Here is a 17,916-nt window from a genome sequence, read left to right as displayed (position 1 = left end):
GCGCACGGGTAAGGTGGGGTAGGGTGGGGCGGCGGCGGCGCACGGGGAAGGTGGGGTGGGGCGGCGGCGCCATGTGGGGAAGGTGGGGTGGATGGCGGCGGTGCGTGGGGAAGGTGGGGGTGAGGCGGCGGCGGTGCATGGGGAAGGTCGGGGTGAGGCGGCGGCGTTGGTTAGTGGTAGGGTGTCACGTCTCCAATGTATCTATAATTTTTTATTGTTCCATGCTATTATATTATCTATCTTGGATGTTTTGACTCCTATGTGCATATGCACCCATTGTTTAAATACACATTTTGAAAAGTTTTAAAATTCCGAACAAAAATCCTGCGGGTATATCCGGACATTCTATGTCCGTGCACAAAGTTTCGGTGAAAAACAACATTTTTGTGGCTTGTGTAAAAAATATAAAGAAATGCAAAATGAATAGTTTTAATGAAGCATCAGAAATTGTCTTTTTTACACAAGCCACAGAAAACCTCGTTTTTCATCGAAAACTTTGTGCACACACTAGAATGTTCAGATATACACGCGGGATTTTTGTTCCGAATTTTTCAACTTTTCAAAATGTGTATTTAGACAATGGGTGCATATGCACCTAGGAGCCATTGCCAATTTTCGGTTTTATATGCATTTATATGCTATTTTATATGATTTTTGGGACTAACCTATTAACCTACAGCCCAGTGCCAGTTCCTATTTTTTCCTTGTTTTTGAGTTTCGTAGGAAAGGAATATCAGACGGAGTCCAATTGACCTGAAACTTCACGATGATTTTTTATGGACCAAAAGAAGCCCCCGAAGCAAAAGAGTTGGGCCAGAAGAGTCCCGAGTCATCCACAAGGGTGTAGGGCTCCCCACCCCCTAGGGCGTGCCCTTCGACCTTGTGGTTGACTCGTGGACCCCCTGACTTGTTCTCGACGCCAAAAATTCCTATAAATATAGAAACCCCCCAAATAAATCTAGATCGGGAGTTCCGCCGCCGCAAGCCTCTGTAGCCACCAAAACCAATCGAGGCCCTGTTCCGGCACCCTGTCGGAGGGGGAAATCATCACCGGTGGCCATCTTCATCATCCCGGCGCTCGCCATGACGAGAGGGAGTAGTTCACCCTCGGGGCTGAGGGTATGTACCAGTAGCTATGTGTTTGATCTCTCTCTCTCTCTCTCTCTCTCTCTCTCTCTCGTGTTCTTGATTTGGCACGATCTTGATGTACCGTGAGCTTTGCTTTTATAGTTGGATCTTATGATATTTCTCCCCCTCTACCTTCTTATTTGGATTGAGTTTTCCCTTTGAAGTTATCTTATCGGATTGAGTCTTTAAGGATTTGACAACACTTGATGTATGTCTTGCATGTGCTTATCTGTGGTGACAACAAGATATTCACGTGATCTACGTGATGTATGTTTTGGTGATCAACTTGCGGGTTATGTGACCTTGTGAACTTATGCATAGGGGTTGGCACACGTTTCATCTTGACTCTCCAATAGAAACTTTGGGGCACTCTTTGAAGTTCTTTATGTTGGTTTGAATATATGAGTCTAAGATTGTGTGATGCATATCATATAATCAAACCCACGAATACTTGTGGTGACATTGGACTATCTAGGTTACATTAGGGTTTTCATTGATGTGTGTCTTAAGGTTTTATTTTTTTATGAACTCTAGGGTTGTTTGTGACACTTATAGGAATAGCCCAATAGATCGATCATAAAGAATAACTTTGAGGTGGTTTCGTACCCTACAATAATCTCTTCGTTTGTTCTCCGCTATTAGTGACTTTGGAGTGACTCTTTGTTGCATGTTGAGGGATTGTTATATAATCTATTTATGCTATCATTGTTGAGAGAAATTGCACTAGTGAAAGTATGAACCCTAGGCCTTATTTCCAAGCATTGCAATACCGTTTTCGCTCACTTTTGTTACTAGCTACCTTGCTGTTTTTATATTTCCAGATTACAAAAACCTATATCTACTATCCATATTGCACTTGTATCACCATCTCTTCGCCAAACTAATGCGCCTATACAATTTACCATTGTATTGGGTGTGTTGAGGACACAAGAGACTCTTTGTTATTTGGTTGCAGGGTTGTTTGAGAGAGACCATCTTCATCCTATGCCTCCCATGGATTGATAAACCTTAGGTCATCGACTTGAGGGAAATTTGAAGGAAATATGCCCTAGAGGCAATAATAAAGTTGTTATTTATATTTCCTTATATCATGATAAATGTTTATTATTCATTCTAGAATTGTATTAACCGGAAACTTAGTACATGCGTGAATACATAGACAAAACAGAGTGTCCCTAGTATCCCTCTACTTGACTAGCTCGTTAATCAAAGATGGTTAAGTTTCCTGACCATAGACATGTGTTGTCATTTGATGAATGGGATCACATCATTAGAGAATGATGTGATGGACAAGACCCATCCGTTAGCTTAGCATAATGATCGTTTAGTTTTAGCACGTGGCGAACCGTGATTGGTCGGAACCGCCCCGGAAGGGCAAAAACACAAGGCGTGTGAAGTGAGCTGGGCAAAACTGCAATTGTTGAAAAAATAGGGGCAAATCAGTCGAGGGCGACCCAACTAGGGGCACGAATACAATTGTTCCTTAGTTTTATTGCTATTGCTTTCTTCATGTCTTAGGGCGTGTTCTGAACCCCTCCCACTCTCAGCTTCACAAACTCCACTTAAGAAACGAAGCCGAACACATTCGCTCCGAGAAGCTGAAATCGCGAAGCTCTCATGGGCCGTAGTGCATTTTTGTGGATCGAGGAAACCCCAGCTTCGCAAATAAACAGAATTTGGAGTTCCCATGTATTTACAAGATTTTGCCACCGCCAAGGAAAACGATTGGCGCAACATACATAACCGAGCCAGCCCTCCTCTCGAATCGTTCTCGCTCTGCTCCCTCATTCACCCCAAACTCTCCCACCTTGAACCCTCACCGCTGCCGCCAGTCCCGCCGCCACACCCGCTGCCCCCCGTCGCCGGCCGGATCCACTCTTCCGCGTACAGATCCGGCCATATCGGCCACTTCCCCGCCGGATCCCCTGCTCATTGGCGCTCGTCCCGCCACCAGCTTGGAGCAGCGACCCCATTGGTAATGGCGAGCTCACCAGGACGCCATTGACGCCGGAGCCAGGAGCAGCAGCCCGGAGGCCGAGCCCCCTCGCCCAAACCACAAGGTGAGCTCCAATAAAGATGGCCTACCTATGTCAGACCTGGTGTTCGTGTACTATGCATGATAACCGAATTTTTCTGCAGTGTATTATGTGTACTGCTAAGATATAAGCGGTATGAACTAGTACATGTTAGGGTGAATTTGATTTGTGAAGTTTAGTACTGGTATGATATTAACAGTTTGAAGTATCATGTGTAGTGCTAAGATATTAGCAGTACTAAAGATGACTTTGTGCGTAACGAAGCGGCTGCATAAGGCCGTCCCCATCGGTGCTAGCTAATTAATCTGGCGATAGGATTCTATAATCATATGCTGCTAGCTATAGTTGGCCAGCTTACCATCTGTGTAGAGGTTTATCTTCCTGTTTCAGCCTCTGCATATATGAAAGAGGCTAGCCAGCTACTCCTTTTTGTTGAGAGGCCACTGCTACTTTTTGCATATGTAGACATTAGTTTATTCGTGAAGTGTAGTTTAGATATGACATGATTTTGGCTTTGCAAAAAACTTCAGTTTCCCTATTATGCTTGTATATGTGAGGACCAATGTGACATGCATTTTCGTTGAGAAGTGTCAAGCATGACTGCTGAATGGAGCGTTGAAAACACTCAAATTGTCTGTGAGTTGTTCGCCGAGCAAGTGGACGCTGGAAATAGGCCAGGCAATTATTTGACCCCAAATGCATTTGATGAGGTGACAAGACAATTTAAGATGAGAACCGGGCTTGACTACACACATACGCAAATGAAAAACAAATGGGACAAGCTTAAATCTGATTTCACCTTGTTCAAGAAACTCAAGTTTCGGGAGACCGGAGCCGGATGGGACTATGTGAACAACACCGTGTCACAAGATGATGAGTGGTGGAAGAAGGCTAAAATTGTGAGTTCTTTGGCTGTTGTATCATGTATCTTAATTTAGCCATATCTCTTTATTTACTAATAATGTGTTTCACTTGTTGTATTACAGGATATTAAAGGTTGTGGCAAGTTGAAGAAGAAAGGACTTGCTAATGAAGAAAAGTTGCGGGTTATCTTTGGAGATATCACAACTGATGGTACTGGCCATTGGAACCCCTCTTCTGGTATACCTCCCCCCTCTAGTGCGGCAGTGAAAGAATCCATCAACGTTGATGAGATCGAGGATCTTGATTTGGATGATACGGAAGAACAAGCATCTCAGGCAACACCTAGTTCATCTAAAGTGAGGCTTGGAATCATCATTCTAGAGAAGAACAAGAAACCCAAGACCGCACAAGTGATGTGTGAGCAAGTTAGAAGGATTGGTGACATTGCCGAGGCTTCTCACTCATCATTTCAGTCTTTCCTAAAGCAAGATGAGGCGAACTGTGTCACCTCGGTCATGGATGAAGTCATTGCTTGTGGTGCAGCAGTTGATAGCGATGAGTTCTTCATGGCTAGCGAATTGTTTGTGAAGAGGGCGCAAAGGGAGATGTTTCTTTACATGCCTCTTGACTCTCGAAAGGGTTGGTTGCGTAGGAAGTATGAGTTGAAGTATGGGAAGTAGTTACTTTACATTCCATCTATGTGAGATGGTCGATTATCCTTTGCTCTCAAAACTATTTGTGTCTTTTATGTTGAACCTACTTCTTAAAGTATGGGAACTACTTGATACTATTCCATCTATTTATGTACGCACTGTGGAACCATCTTTTATGTCTATGTTGTTCAGCCTAGTGTTTGCTATTTATGTATGCATTATTCTTATGTTGTCGATCCAATTGGTGCTAACTTGTGTTTCATATTTTGGTGATTGTTTATATGCAGATGTCATCGGATAGTGAAAGTGATGATGACATTCATTATGAAAGAAAGAAAATTATGGTTTTCCAATATCAACATGATATGGACATGCGTTGTTCAGGTGTGTCATCCATAGTTGGTAAGTATTGTAAAAGTTGGGTCATGAAGGCCAATCCTAGGACATCTAGGTTGACTGGTTTTGAATGGGTGCAACAGACTATTTGCACACCTGGAGAGACGTACACAATGTTGAGAATGAATGCACATGTGTTCTTTGATCTTCATGACAAGTTGGTGGCGGAGTACGGCCTCAAAGAAACATGCTTTATTACCACTTATGAGTCTCTTGCTATGTTCTTGTAGACCTTGGGGGGTTGTGAATCAAATAGAAGAACCCAAAACCGTTTTAAACATGGAGCGGATACAGTCCATCGTAAGTTCCATGAGGTTCCACATTGTGTGATCAAGATGTCATCTCACTACATTAGGCCTCAAGACCCAAATTTTCACATTGTGCATGATAGGATTAAGCGTGACAAAAGGGCTTATCCTCACCTCAAAGACTGCATTGGTGCAATAGATGGGACACATGTTAGGGCTTCTATTCCGGAGGGACCTTCAAAAGTAAGGTACATTGGAAGAACGGGTGCAACAACTCAAAATGTGATGGCAGTATGCGACTTTGATATGCATTTCACCTACGCTTCAATTGGACAACCGGGTTCTATGCATGACACAAGTGTGCTATTCCATGCTATTGAAAATGACAAGGCCACATTCCCACATCCTCCCAAGGGTTAGTATTTCTTGTTGTTGCAACTTATGTAACATATCCTCCAACTCACAATCATGTTTGTTGTTACTTTCTGTAGGCAAGTATTACCTTGTAGACGCCGGTTATCCTAACAGAGATGGCTATCTAGCACCCTACAAAGGAGAACGATATCACGTCCCCGACTTCCAAAGAGGTGCGCCCCCAACTACTCCCCTAGAGAAGTTCAACCGGATCCACTCTTCCAAGCGCAATACCATAGAGAGAACCTTTGGTGTGTGGAAGATGAAATGGCAAATATTGCTCAAGATGCCAAACTACTCGATTGTAACACAAAAAATGATTATTGGGGCTACCATGACACTACACAACTACGTCCGCCTCCATGACAAAGAGGATCTCCACTTCCTTCGGTGTGAGAGGGATCCGGATTATGTTCCAACTATTCCTGATAGATACAAGAAGTATGCTATTCCTTCAAATGCATCGGATGCTTCAACAATGGCGGCAAGTGCTCCTAACATGGATTTGTTTAGGCATGAACTAGCTACCGCCATTGCTCTTAGTTGGTGAAGTAATCATGTTCGTGATTTTAGATGTGTGACCATATTGATTTGCAAACTTATATGCAAATGGAGCTTTTGTTGTATGACACATGATAGAACTAGTTTTTCTACTAAATTATAACTTATGTTAGCTGAGAAAATTTGGGATCTTTCAAAAAAATACATGTTTGTTGTACATCTGTTGCTCCATGTACCCAAGAAATGCTCTCTGTACATGTTCCTGTAAAGCCAAAATTGTTGGAAATAGCTACTGGAAAAAAGTGTGCATGTTATAAGGCCAGCCATCACCACATGAGCAGCCCAGCATGTCTTGGTTTTCTTTTTCGGCCTCTAGACATCCAGCTGCTGAATTGGGTTGCTTCCAGCCAGCCCAAAGGGGCGCCCAGCAGGTTTTTTGCCTCCCAGTTGGGCTGCAGCGAGGGGAGAAGCTGCCATAGCTCCGGAACGTTTTTTGATCGCTGCGTGGAGTGAGAAGCTCGCCAGAGAAGTAGAAGCTGCAGATTTGGTGGAGTTGGGAGAGATTCAGAACATGCCCTTATACATATTCCTCTGACTATGAGATTATGCAACTCCCGAATACCAGAGGAACACTTTGTGTGCTATCAAACGTCACAACATAACTGGGTGATTATAAAGATGCTCTACAGGTGTCTCCGATGGTGTTTGTTGAGTTGGCATAGACCAAGATTAGGATTTGTCACTCCGTGTATCAGAGAGGCATCTCTGGGCCCTCTTGGTAATGCACATCACAATAAGCCTTGCCAGCAATGTGACTAATGAGTTAGTTGCGGGATGTTGCATTATGGAACGAGTAAAGAGACTTGCAGGTAACAAGATTGAACTAGGTATGATGATACCGGCGATCGAATCTCGGGCAAGTAACATACCAATGAAAAAGGGAATGAAGTATGTTGTTATGCGGTTTGACCGATAAATATCTTTGTAGAATACGTAGGAGCCAATATGAGCATCCAGGTTCTGCTATTGGTTATTGACCGGAGATGTGTCTCGGTCATGTCTACATAGTTTTTGAACCCGTAGCGTCCACACGCTTGACGTTCGATGACGATTTGTATTATGAGTTATGTGATTTGATGACCGAAGTTTGTTTGGAGTCCCGGATGAGATCACGGACATGACGAGGAGTCTCAAAATGGTCGAGAGGTAAAGATCGATATACTGGAAGGCTATATTTGGACATCGAAATGGTTCCGAGTGATTCGGGTATTCTTTGGAGTATCGGAGAGTTACGGGAATTCGCTGGGGGAAGTTAGTGGGCCTTATTGGGATTTAGTGGAGAGAGGGAAGAAGGGCCACAAGGTGGCGTGCACCTCCCCCCTGCCCAAACCGAATTGGACAAGGGGTGGGGGCGCAACCCACTCTTTCCTTCCCCCTCCCCTTCCTCTCCCTCTTTCCTACTCCAAAAAGGAAAGGGAATCCTACTAGGACTTAGGAGTCCTAGTAGGACTCCCTACACTAGGCGCGCCCCTACACTTGGTGCTTGGATCGGTTGGATCGCGAAGACGTTCAAATACATTAATCGTGTTGCTAAACGCTTCCACTTTTGATCTACGAGGGTAGGTGGACACACTCTCCCCGCTCGTTGCTATGCATCTCATAGATAGATCTTGTGTGATCGTAGGTAAATTTTTTGGAATATTGTGTTCCCCAAGAATGGCATCAGAGCCAGGTCTATGCGTAGATGTTATATGCACGAGTAGAACACAATGAGTTGTGGGCGATAATAGTCATACTGCTTACCAGCAATGTTTTACTTTGATTCAGCGGCATTGTTGGATGAAGCGGCCTAGACCGACATTACATGACCACGTTCATGAGCACACAGGTGGCTAGTGGGTGTCTGTTTCTCCAACTTTAGTTGAATCGAGTTTGACTACGCTCGGTCCTTGTTGAAGGTTAAAACAACACACTTGACGAAAAAACGTTGTGGTTTTGATGCGTAGGTAAGAGCGGTTCTTGCTAGAAGCCCGTAGCAGCCACGTAAAACTTACAACAACAAAGTAGAGGATGTCTAACTTGTTTTTGCAGGGCATGTTGTGATGTGATATGGTCAAGACATGATGCTAAATTTTATTGTATGAGATGATCATGTTTTGTAACCAAGTTATCGGCAACTGGCAGGAGCCATATGGTTGTCACTTTATTGTATGAAATGCAATCGCCATGTAATTGCTTTACTTTATCACTAAGTGGTAGCGATAGTCGTAGAAGCAATAGTTGGCGAGACGACAATGATGCTTTGATGGAGATCAAGGTGTCAAGCCGGTGATGATGGTGATCATGACGGTGCTTTGGAGATGGAGATCAAAGGCAGAAGATGATGATGGCCATATCCTATCACTTATTTTGATTACATGTGATGTTTATATTTTATGCATCTTATTTTGCTTAGTACGGCATTAGCATTATAAGATGATCTCTCACTAAATTTCAAGGTACAAGTGTTCTCCGTGAGTATGCACCGTTGCTACAGTTCATCGTGCCGAGACACCACGTGATGATCGGGTGTGATAAGCTCTACGTTCATATACAACGGGTGCAAGCCAGTTTTGCACACGTAGAATACTCGGGTTAAACTTGACGAGCCTAGCATATGCAGATATGGCCTAGGAACAATGAGACCGAAAGGTCGAGCGTGAATCACATAGTAGATATGATCAACATAGTGATGTTCACCATTGAAAACTACTCCATCTCACGTGATGATCTGACATGGTTTAGTTGATATGGATCACGTGATCATTTAGATGACTAGAGGGATGCCTATCTAAGTGGGAGTTTTTAAGTAATATGATTAAATTGAACTTTAATTTATCATGAACTTAGTCCTGATAGTATTTACAAACTATGTTGTAGATCAATAGCTCGCGATGTAGCTCCCCGTTTATTTTTGATATGTTCCTAGAGAAATATAAGTTGAAAGTTGTTAGTAGCAGTGATGCGGACTAGCTCCATGATCTGAGGATTATCCTCATTGCTGAACAGAAGTATTATGTCCTTGATGCACTGTCGGTGGGGAGGACACCTATGGGATCACAAGAATCCCTACTATGGTTAGCGGGGCGCGGGGTCGTGAGAAGAGTGGATCTAACAGGTAGCACACGGTTCGTTTATCCAGGTTCGGGCCACGAGGATGCGTAAAACCCTACTCCTGCTTTGGTGGATTGTATATCTATGTTCTTGAGTTAGCTATGGGGCGTGAGGAGCTCCAAAAAGCCGAATCCTTCTCCTGGTCGCCTCGGGCCTCCTTTTATAGAAAAAGGGGATGCCACAGTGGCACACACGAGGTGGAAAGGGAATAGTGATGCGAGGTTATCCCTCGCATTACATGACAAGGCGCATTTAATGCGTCTTGATTAGGTGTCCTTGCTTTATCGGGGATGGGGGAGAAACCTGTCTCGTCCGTCGCCGCTCCTTCTTGTGTCGACACGCGCCCTGGCCAGCGACGCCTGCGATGCCACGTAGGTAGGCAGGCAGCTGAGGTGGTGCAGTGGTGGGTCTTCACGAAGATCTGCATGCCTCCACGCAGGTGCCTGCCCAGCTAGTTGGATCGGCAGTTGCATGCGAATGGCGGTGGAGGTTTAGTCGGCGTGGGCCAGATGGTGGCCCTGCGGGTGTCCTCGGTAAGGGCCTTGCCGGGGCGCCTGCTGTCATCCCTGGCAAGGCGCTTGCCGAGGGCCTTGTGGTCTTCCTCGGCTGGGATCCCGCCAAGGGTTGTCGTCTCCTTAGTGCATATCTGATCTTGAATGTCTTCACGAAGATCTGCATGCCGCCACGGGGATGTCTCCTGAATCCTTGCCCTTTGGGGGCAGTGGACTCAAGGGTGATTTGCTCCGTAGGCGCGGGACGAGTCGCCACGACAAGGGTCTTGCCGGGGCTGCTAGAACTGTCTCCCGACAAGGATTTTGCCAGGGGAGTCCGCTTCGTCCCCTTTGCTCTTCGTGGTCTTGGACTTGGCGTCGTAGTTCTCTTGAGCTTCGGTCTTACCCTGGCTCACCTCCCTTGCCTTGCTTGGTGTGGTGGTGCCCGTGGCTTAGACTGCCCGTGCACAGTTATAGGGGTACAAAAAGTGTACCCCTCTTTTTGTACACCGACAGGAGCCCCCGGGCCTCGGCCACACATAAGCGCAACGCGTTGTTGGGCTAGGCCCAAAAATGGTGCGCGGGCAGGCGGGGCGGTTTTTACCGCGGTAAGATTCTTCGCGCGCTGCGCTTCCCACGACTCCCGCACGTGGCGCGGCGTGGGGAGGCGCGTGTGACGTGGGCGGCATGCGTGGGGTTGGTTCCCGCAGGCATGTGTCACATCGTAGTAAAGGGGCGGTTCGCGCCTTCCCCATAAACGGAGGGAGGCGTGGAGGCGCAGCCCATTTACTGAATGGGGTTGAGGCACGGTCTTCAAGGCGTCCACTCCCCACGATCACGGGGTGGGGAGTGGTCGTCTCACCCGTCCCCTCGGTTCTGCACGTCCGCCACTTGTCTCCCATGCGCCTGGGGTGGCAAACGGTGGAGGCGAGAAACCGGGCCGTCGCTGGTTGGGGTGGCGGGTCGGTCCTGGCTCCCTGCGCCTTCCGTATCTTGATTGTTCGAGCGGGGCGGCCGAGCCCCAACCCCGATCCTTTATAAAGAGCAGGAGGGGGGGATGGCGTCCCGCATTCTTTCATCTTCTTCTTCCTTCAGCTTCTGCTCCTCCCTTCCATCCGTCATGGAGAGAGGGAATCCCGGTCCTTCAACAGTGGCGGCGAGGGTCGCCGCTCGACAACGCGTCCCTCCTTCTCCTGCGCCTGCGGTGGCAGAGCCAACCGCGAGGGGAAGGGGGAGGGGGCGAGGCCGTGGGCGAGGCCGGGGCGCTCGGGGAAGAGGAGGACGGGGCGGCGCGCCGGCCTCGCCTCCGCCAGCAGCTCCTCCTCCAATGGAGGGCCATGTTGGGGATGACCCTTGTGAGTTCTTCGTCAGGCTGCGCCGGCCGCCGCGCCGTCGCCTTCGTCTCCCGACTCCATTTGCGTGGGAGATGGAGCTGGATCCGCCGGAATTGTTGCGGCTGCACATGAGGGGCCGCGGGATCAGTGGCACGCGGGTCCGCGTCGACTTCCCCGCCCCTCACGTGATGTATCTTTGTCGGGGATGGAAGACGTTTGCTCATATCCACCGCTTGACGGAGGGGCTCACTCTCCATTTTAAGCTGATGGAGGGTGGCCTTCTCTCCGTCAAGGTCTTTGGGTGCTTTGGGACCCGTGCAAGGTGCTGCGTGGAGAGCTCTTCCTCGGGCGGGAGTGACGAGGAGGACAGCGGCAGCGACGACAAGGGTAGTAGGCTGCAGGATGACGAGTCTGATTAGGTGTCGGGTGCCGCTCCGTGCGGCACCGGCGACCCCATCATCCGCGTCGCCGGCTCCCTGAACTTCTCGGGGTCGTCTCCTTGGGCGGCTGGCATTAGGAGGCTGCAGAAGAGGAAGAGGGCGGGCGGCAAGGCCGTCAAGTCGGAGTACGCGGGCACCAATGCCTTCGACGCATGCTGACGTCCTGCCGCCTTGTCTTCGAGCTCTGCTTCCGGCGCCGCCATCACCATCCAGCCTTTGGACGACCACCAAGATGTTCTCTTGGTGTCTTCTGCCACCCGTAGCTCGCCTAGGCACTCCTTTTATCCTTTTCACCTCCTTGACCTTCCTCCTGAGGAGAGGGACAAGAAAGGGATTACGGGCACCTTATCTCTTTTTAGTTTGTAAGCCTTCGGGCCTTTGTTGAATTTAAAACTTGTAATACCATCATTCATATTTTTCATTCCCTATGGACTGTACCTGAGTGGAATGTTTTTTTAATGAAAAAGGGATGCTTGCCGGGTCATTTGTTTGCGGGTGGAACCCATGACAAGGAGTAAATCCTTGATATCTTCAAGATAAACATTTCCTTGCCCGGCAACAGGCCTTGCCGTCTCCCCACTTCACTCGACCTTCCTCGCGCCTTTGGCGGAGGCAGGGATGAGGCGGGTTCAGGCTCCTTGTTTCATCCTTTCGCTGTCGCGACTACGACCCAACTTGGCCCCAGGAACGAGCCCTAGGGCCTAGAGTTAGGGGAGCACGGGAGCTTGGGGGAAAACGAGGTTTCACATACCTCAGTCCATAATGGAATGCATGATAAGGGATGAAGAACTTATCTGAAGCTGTAGTCCCCGGCAACCCTGGTTCGCCGTGGGTGAATCTTTGCTCTTGCAGCCCCCGGCAATACTGGCTTGCCGGGGGCTAGATGCTGGTCTGTTCCTCTTTTTTTTTTCTCCCCAAGTGGTTCGTCACGGATATCTGCGTGTCCTGTGAACCAAAGAAGACAAAAGAAAGACAAAGAGACGCACACTCGACCTCTAAGCTAGGGCTTAGTCGCCGCTAAGCACTATCAACCCTAACCAAGGATGAGACTCGACCTAGCATGCATGTTATAACTTAGGGCGCCAGCGCTTCATTTACTTATGCTCAGGGTTTGCGCCTGTCTTTGTACAAAGGGTTACATGCGTCATCGGCAAGGCTCGTACAAAAGGTGGCTTGCCCGGGGGCCCGGCAAGCCGCGCCTCACGGGTAAAACTTGCGAAGATGCTCAATGTTCCAGGAGTTACTCACCGGAACGGCATCTTCAGTCTCCAGGCGGACTGCGCCGGGCCTGGTGACTCGTATTACCCGATAAGGGCCTTCCCACTTTGGCGTCAACTTGTTGGAATTCTTGGCCGATTGAACGCACCGAAGAACAAGGTCGCCTTCCTCAAAGCTTCGGGCATGAACCTTGCGGCTATGGTAGCGACGCAAGGCTTGCTGGTAGCGCGCTGCTCTCACAGCCGCCCGAAGACGATCTTCCTCAAGGAGCGTTGCGTCATCTTGCTGCAATTGCTCTTGCTCAAGCTTGTCATAAGCGAGTACTTGAGGTGACCCGTATATGAGTTCCGTGGGGAGAACTGCTTCTGCCCCGTATACCAGGGCAAAGGGTGTCTGGCCGGTGGCTCGATTTGGTGTCGTTCTGATTGACCAAAGAACCGCCGGTAATTCATCAATCCAGCGCCTTCCACTCTTGCACAGTCTGTCAAAGGTCTTTGTCCTCAGGCCTCGCAGTACTTCAGCATTCGCCCTCTCAGCTTGACCATTGCTTCGTGGGTGAGCAACGGAAGTGAAACGGACTTTGCTGCCGAGGTCTTGAATATATTGCATGAAGGTGTGTCTTGTGAACTGCATGCCGTTGTCGGTGATAACCCTATTGGGTACACCAAAACGGCACACCAGTCCTTTGAAGAACTTGACGGATGACTGTGCTGTGACCTTCCTCACTGCTTCCACTTCTGGCCACTTTGTGAACTTGTCGATTGCAATGTACATGTACTCAAAGCCCCCGACAGCGCGAGGGAAAGGGCCCAGTATGTCGAGCCCCCAGACCGAGAATGGCCAGGAGAGAGGAATGGTTTGAAGGGCTTGAGCTGGCTGATGAAGCTTCTTTGAATGGAACTGACACGCTTCACACCTGGTGACTAGTGTCATCGCATCCTAGAGGGCGGTGGGCCAGAAGAAACCTTGCTGAAACGCTTTGCCGGCAAGGGCCGTTGACGCGATGTGGGATCCACATATGCCTCCATGTATCTCCGCCAACAGCCCCAGTCCTTCCTCTTGAGGGATACACTTCAATTTCACGCCGTTCAGCCTCTTTCTGTACAGGACGTCATCGACGAACTGGTACATAGTAGAGCGACGGGCTACTTTTTCCGCTTCTTCCTGCTCCTCAGGAAATTCCCCTGTTTGGAGGAATCGGACGGTATGCTGTGCCCACGCTGGAGCCTGGGGCTCGACGGCAAGGACTAAAGGCATTTCCTCCGCTACAGGAGTGGCTGTCTCGACGGCAAGAGCTTGATGCTCTGTCGGAGCTAGCCGTCCTGTGGCAGGCTCAGTGTCTCCGGCAACATCCTTGCCGGCGGCTTCGGGTAGCTCGGCGGGAAAGTACTTGTCGGGCTCTGATTTTCTCCTCTTGTTCTGCTCTGTTGATGGATCAACAGATGGCTGAGTTAGCCGAAGCACAAAGGTACTTGGTTCCACAGGTAGCTTGAGGGCAACGCGTTTTGACAGGTAATCGGCGATATCATTCTTCACTCGGGGAACGTATTCTGCCTGTATACTGTCAAAATGCTCTTCCAGCGTTCTCACTTCATTGATGTAGGCCTTCATCAACGGGCTCTGGTAATCCTTGTTGACTTTCTTGACGACAAGTTGCGAGTCGCCTCTGACGATGAGTTTCTTGATTCCAAGGTCCGCCGCGATCCTAAGACCTGCAAGAAGCCCTTCGTACTCAGCCGTATTGTTTGTTGACACCTCCCTGGGGAAGTGCATCTGGATCACGTACTTGAGGTGCTCTCCGGTGGGCGCGACAAGCAGTATGCCAGCCCCGGCGCCCTGTAAGGAGAAAGCTCCATAAAAGTACATGATCCAGTCGCAACTTGCCTCCTTGCCGGGGAGAGCAGTCTCTTGGGTTTCTTCGTCAGGCGTCGCGGTCCATTCTGCAATGAACTCCGCCAGGACTCGGCTTTGAATCATCGAGGTACTCTCAAACTTGAGGCCAAAGCTGGACAGTTCCAGTGCCCACTCTACGATCCTTCCCGTTGTGTTTGGATTGTGCAATATCCGTTGCAGAGGGAGGCGAGTGACGACAGTGATTTCGTGCGCCTGGAAGTAGTGATGCAGCTTCCTCGAGGCCATAAGAAGGCCGAAGAGCAGTTTCTGCACACCGGAGTACCTCGATTTAGCCCCCTGCAGGAGGGAACTAACAAAGTAGACCGGGTGCTGCATCATTTTCTTCTTCGGCAGCACTTCAATTGGCTGCGTCGTCTCGGCATCGGTGGCATCGGGCTCCGTCGCTACTATTACCTCATCATCAATTTCTCTCTGCACCACTAGTGCAGCGCTGACCACCTGGTTCGTTGCCGCCAGGTACAGCAGCAACGGTTCCTGTGGCCTAGGCGGAACTAGTATTGGCGCGGAGGAGAGGTACCTCTTCAAATCTCGCAATGTTGCTTCGGCTTCTGGTGTCCACTCCATCGGGCCCGCCTTTTTCAAAATCTTGAAAAAAAGGAAGGGCGCGCTCGGCGGACTTGGAAATGAACCTGCTCATGGAGGCAACGCAACCAGCAAGCCGACGCACATCCTTGACTTGCTTGGGTGCTTCAATCTGCTCTATAGCTTTGATATTGTCCGGATTGGCCTCTATCCCATGCTGTGACACAAAGAACCCGAGAAGCTTGCAAGACGGAACGCCGAAGACGCACTTCTCAGGGTTCAGCTTGAGATTGATCTTGCGTAGGTTTGCAAATGTTTCTTGTAGATCTGATATGAGGGTTGCCCTGTTCTTGGTTTTGACCACTATATCATCCATATAAGCTTCCATATTTCTATGGAGCTGGGGTTCAAAACCAATCTGGACCGCCCTTGCAAACGTTGAACCAGCACTCTTCAACCCGAAAGGCATCTGTATAAAGCAATACGTACCGCATGGGTGATGAATGCCGTTTTCTCTTCATCTTACCTTGTCATGAAGATCTGGTGGTAGCCGGAGTAGGCATCGAGGAATGACAACAAATCACACCCAGCTGTGGAGTCAACAATCTGGTTGATGCGCGGCAACGGGAAGGGGTCTTTGGGACAAGCCTTATTAATATATGTGTAATCAATACACAACCTCCACTTCCCATTTGCCTTGCGCACTACCACCGGATTGGCCAACCATGTCAGATGGAGCACTCCTCTTACCAAACCCGCTGCTTCCAGTTTCCGGATCTCCTCTGTGATGAACTCTTGTCGTTCCAAAGCTTGCTTTCTTACCTTCTGCTTGACAGGCCGCGCATGAGGATAGACAACAAAGTGGTGCTCAATCACCTCCCTGGGAACGCCGGGGATGTCCGATGCTTGCCATGCAAACACATCGACATTCGCCCGTAGGAAGGTGACGAGCGCGTCTTCCTATTTGTTGTTAAGGGTGGAGCTTATGGTAAAAGCTCCTCCCGTGCCATCCTCCTTGACAAAAACCTTCTTGGTTCCCGGTGGCGTGGCCCTGGACTTCTTGTTTCTGTCGGCGGAGCTTTCTGGCACGTCCTCGACAGGAGCGCCACACTCCGAAGAGGTGCGCTTACCGGAGTGGGTGCCTGAGGTCTCACCGGTCTTCTTCTTTCGCCTTCCCGGGGCTCCAGCGGCAGGAGCAAGCGCCTTAGCAGTGGCGGCTGCTGCAACTGCTTGTTGGTAGAGTTGGTCAGCGCAAATTAGCGCATCCTTCATGTCTGACGGGACGGTGATGATCATCAGGCCCCGGCATCTTCAGGGTGTTGTAGGCGTAATGTGACACCGCCATGAACTTGGCCAACGCTGGGCGGCCAAGGATCCCGTTGTAAGGCAAGGGGATCTTGGCAACGTCGAACACAATCCTTTCTGTCCTGTAGTTCAGATCACTCCCAAAAGTCACGGGCAACATGACCTTTCCCTTTGGTTGACTTCTTCCCGGGTTGACCCCCTGAAACGTGCCCGTCTCTTCGAGGTCTTCATCAGGAATTTGTAATTTATCGATCACGGCAGGCGAGATTAAGTTTAGACCGGCCCCCACCATCGACTAGCATCTTTGTCACCTTGAGGTTGCGTATTGTTGGTCAAACCAACAATGGCAAGCACCCGACTGCAGTAGTGCAATCAGGGTGATCCTCAGTGTCAAAAATGATGGGTGTGCTGGACAACTTCAGCGGCCTTTGGGCATGAAACGACGGTTCCGCCGCTGTAATCTCACACGCCCACTGTTTAAGCTGGCGGTGAGAGGTATGCAGCGAGGCGCCGCCATCGACGCACATGGCCTCTGTAGCCTTCTGAAATTCTTGGTCACCAGACTCATCGTCCTGTTCGTGATCATTGTCTTCTGCCTTTTTGTCACGGCCCCGGGCAGGCCTCTCCTGCTGTTTATCTTTGCCGCGACGGCCCGCCTGGCCGTTACGCTTCTTGTCGGACCCCTCAGCACCGTCCTAGACTTTCTCCTTGTCCCGCCTCTCATATTCAGCCCTCTGCTTCTCAGCAAGGAGCTCGACTTGTCGGCAGTTCTGGAGATCATGGCCTTTGGTGCGATGGATCTTGCAGTATTGCTTGTCGGAGTTTCCTGGCTTCTCGGCAGCCGCCAAGGCCCGGCAGGCGACACATCCGGCAATTTCCTTGCCGGGGTCATCTGCCTTGGTTTTCTTGGCGGAGCCGGCGTCATCAGATCCCTCGATGGCAAGCACAGCCTTACCTTTGCGCTTCCTGTTGCGGCGCCGGCCTTTCTTCACCGGGGCGGCAGTATCCTCATCTGAGGAGTCAGTTTCCACGTCGGCATCTTCGCCGGGGTACGTCCTTCCCTCTTCAGCTCGGGCACATCTGTCAGCAAGAACATAGAGTTCCGCCACATCTTTCACCTTGTTCATTGCCAATTCTTCGCGCATCTTGCGGTTACGCACGTTCTGATGGAACGCGCTGATGATGGCGGCAGGGTGAACATCAGGGATGTTGTACTGTACCCGACTGAACCTCTGTATATACTTGCGCAGACTCTCGCCTCCCTTCTGGGGAATGACATGTAGGTCGCTTGCTTGGCCA

This window comes from Triticum aestivum, chromosome 4A (assembly GCF_018294505.1).
Source record: "Triticum aestivum cultivar Chinese Spring chromosome 4A, IWGSC CS RefSeq v2.1, whole genome shotgun sequence".
In the NCBI taxonomy this organism is placed as follows: Eukaryota; Viridiplantae; Streptophyta; class Magnoliopsida; order Poales; family Poaceae; genus Triticum; species Triticum aestivum.
This window is presented reverse-complemented; position numbering follows the sequence as displayed.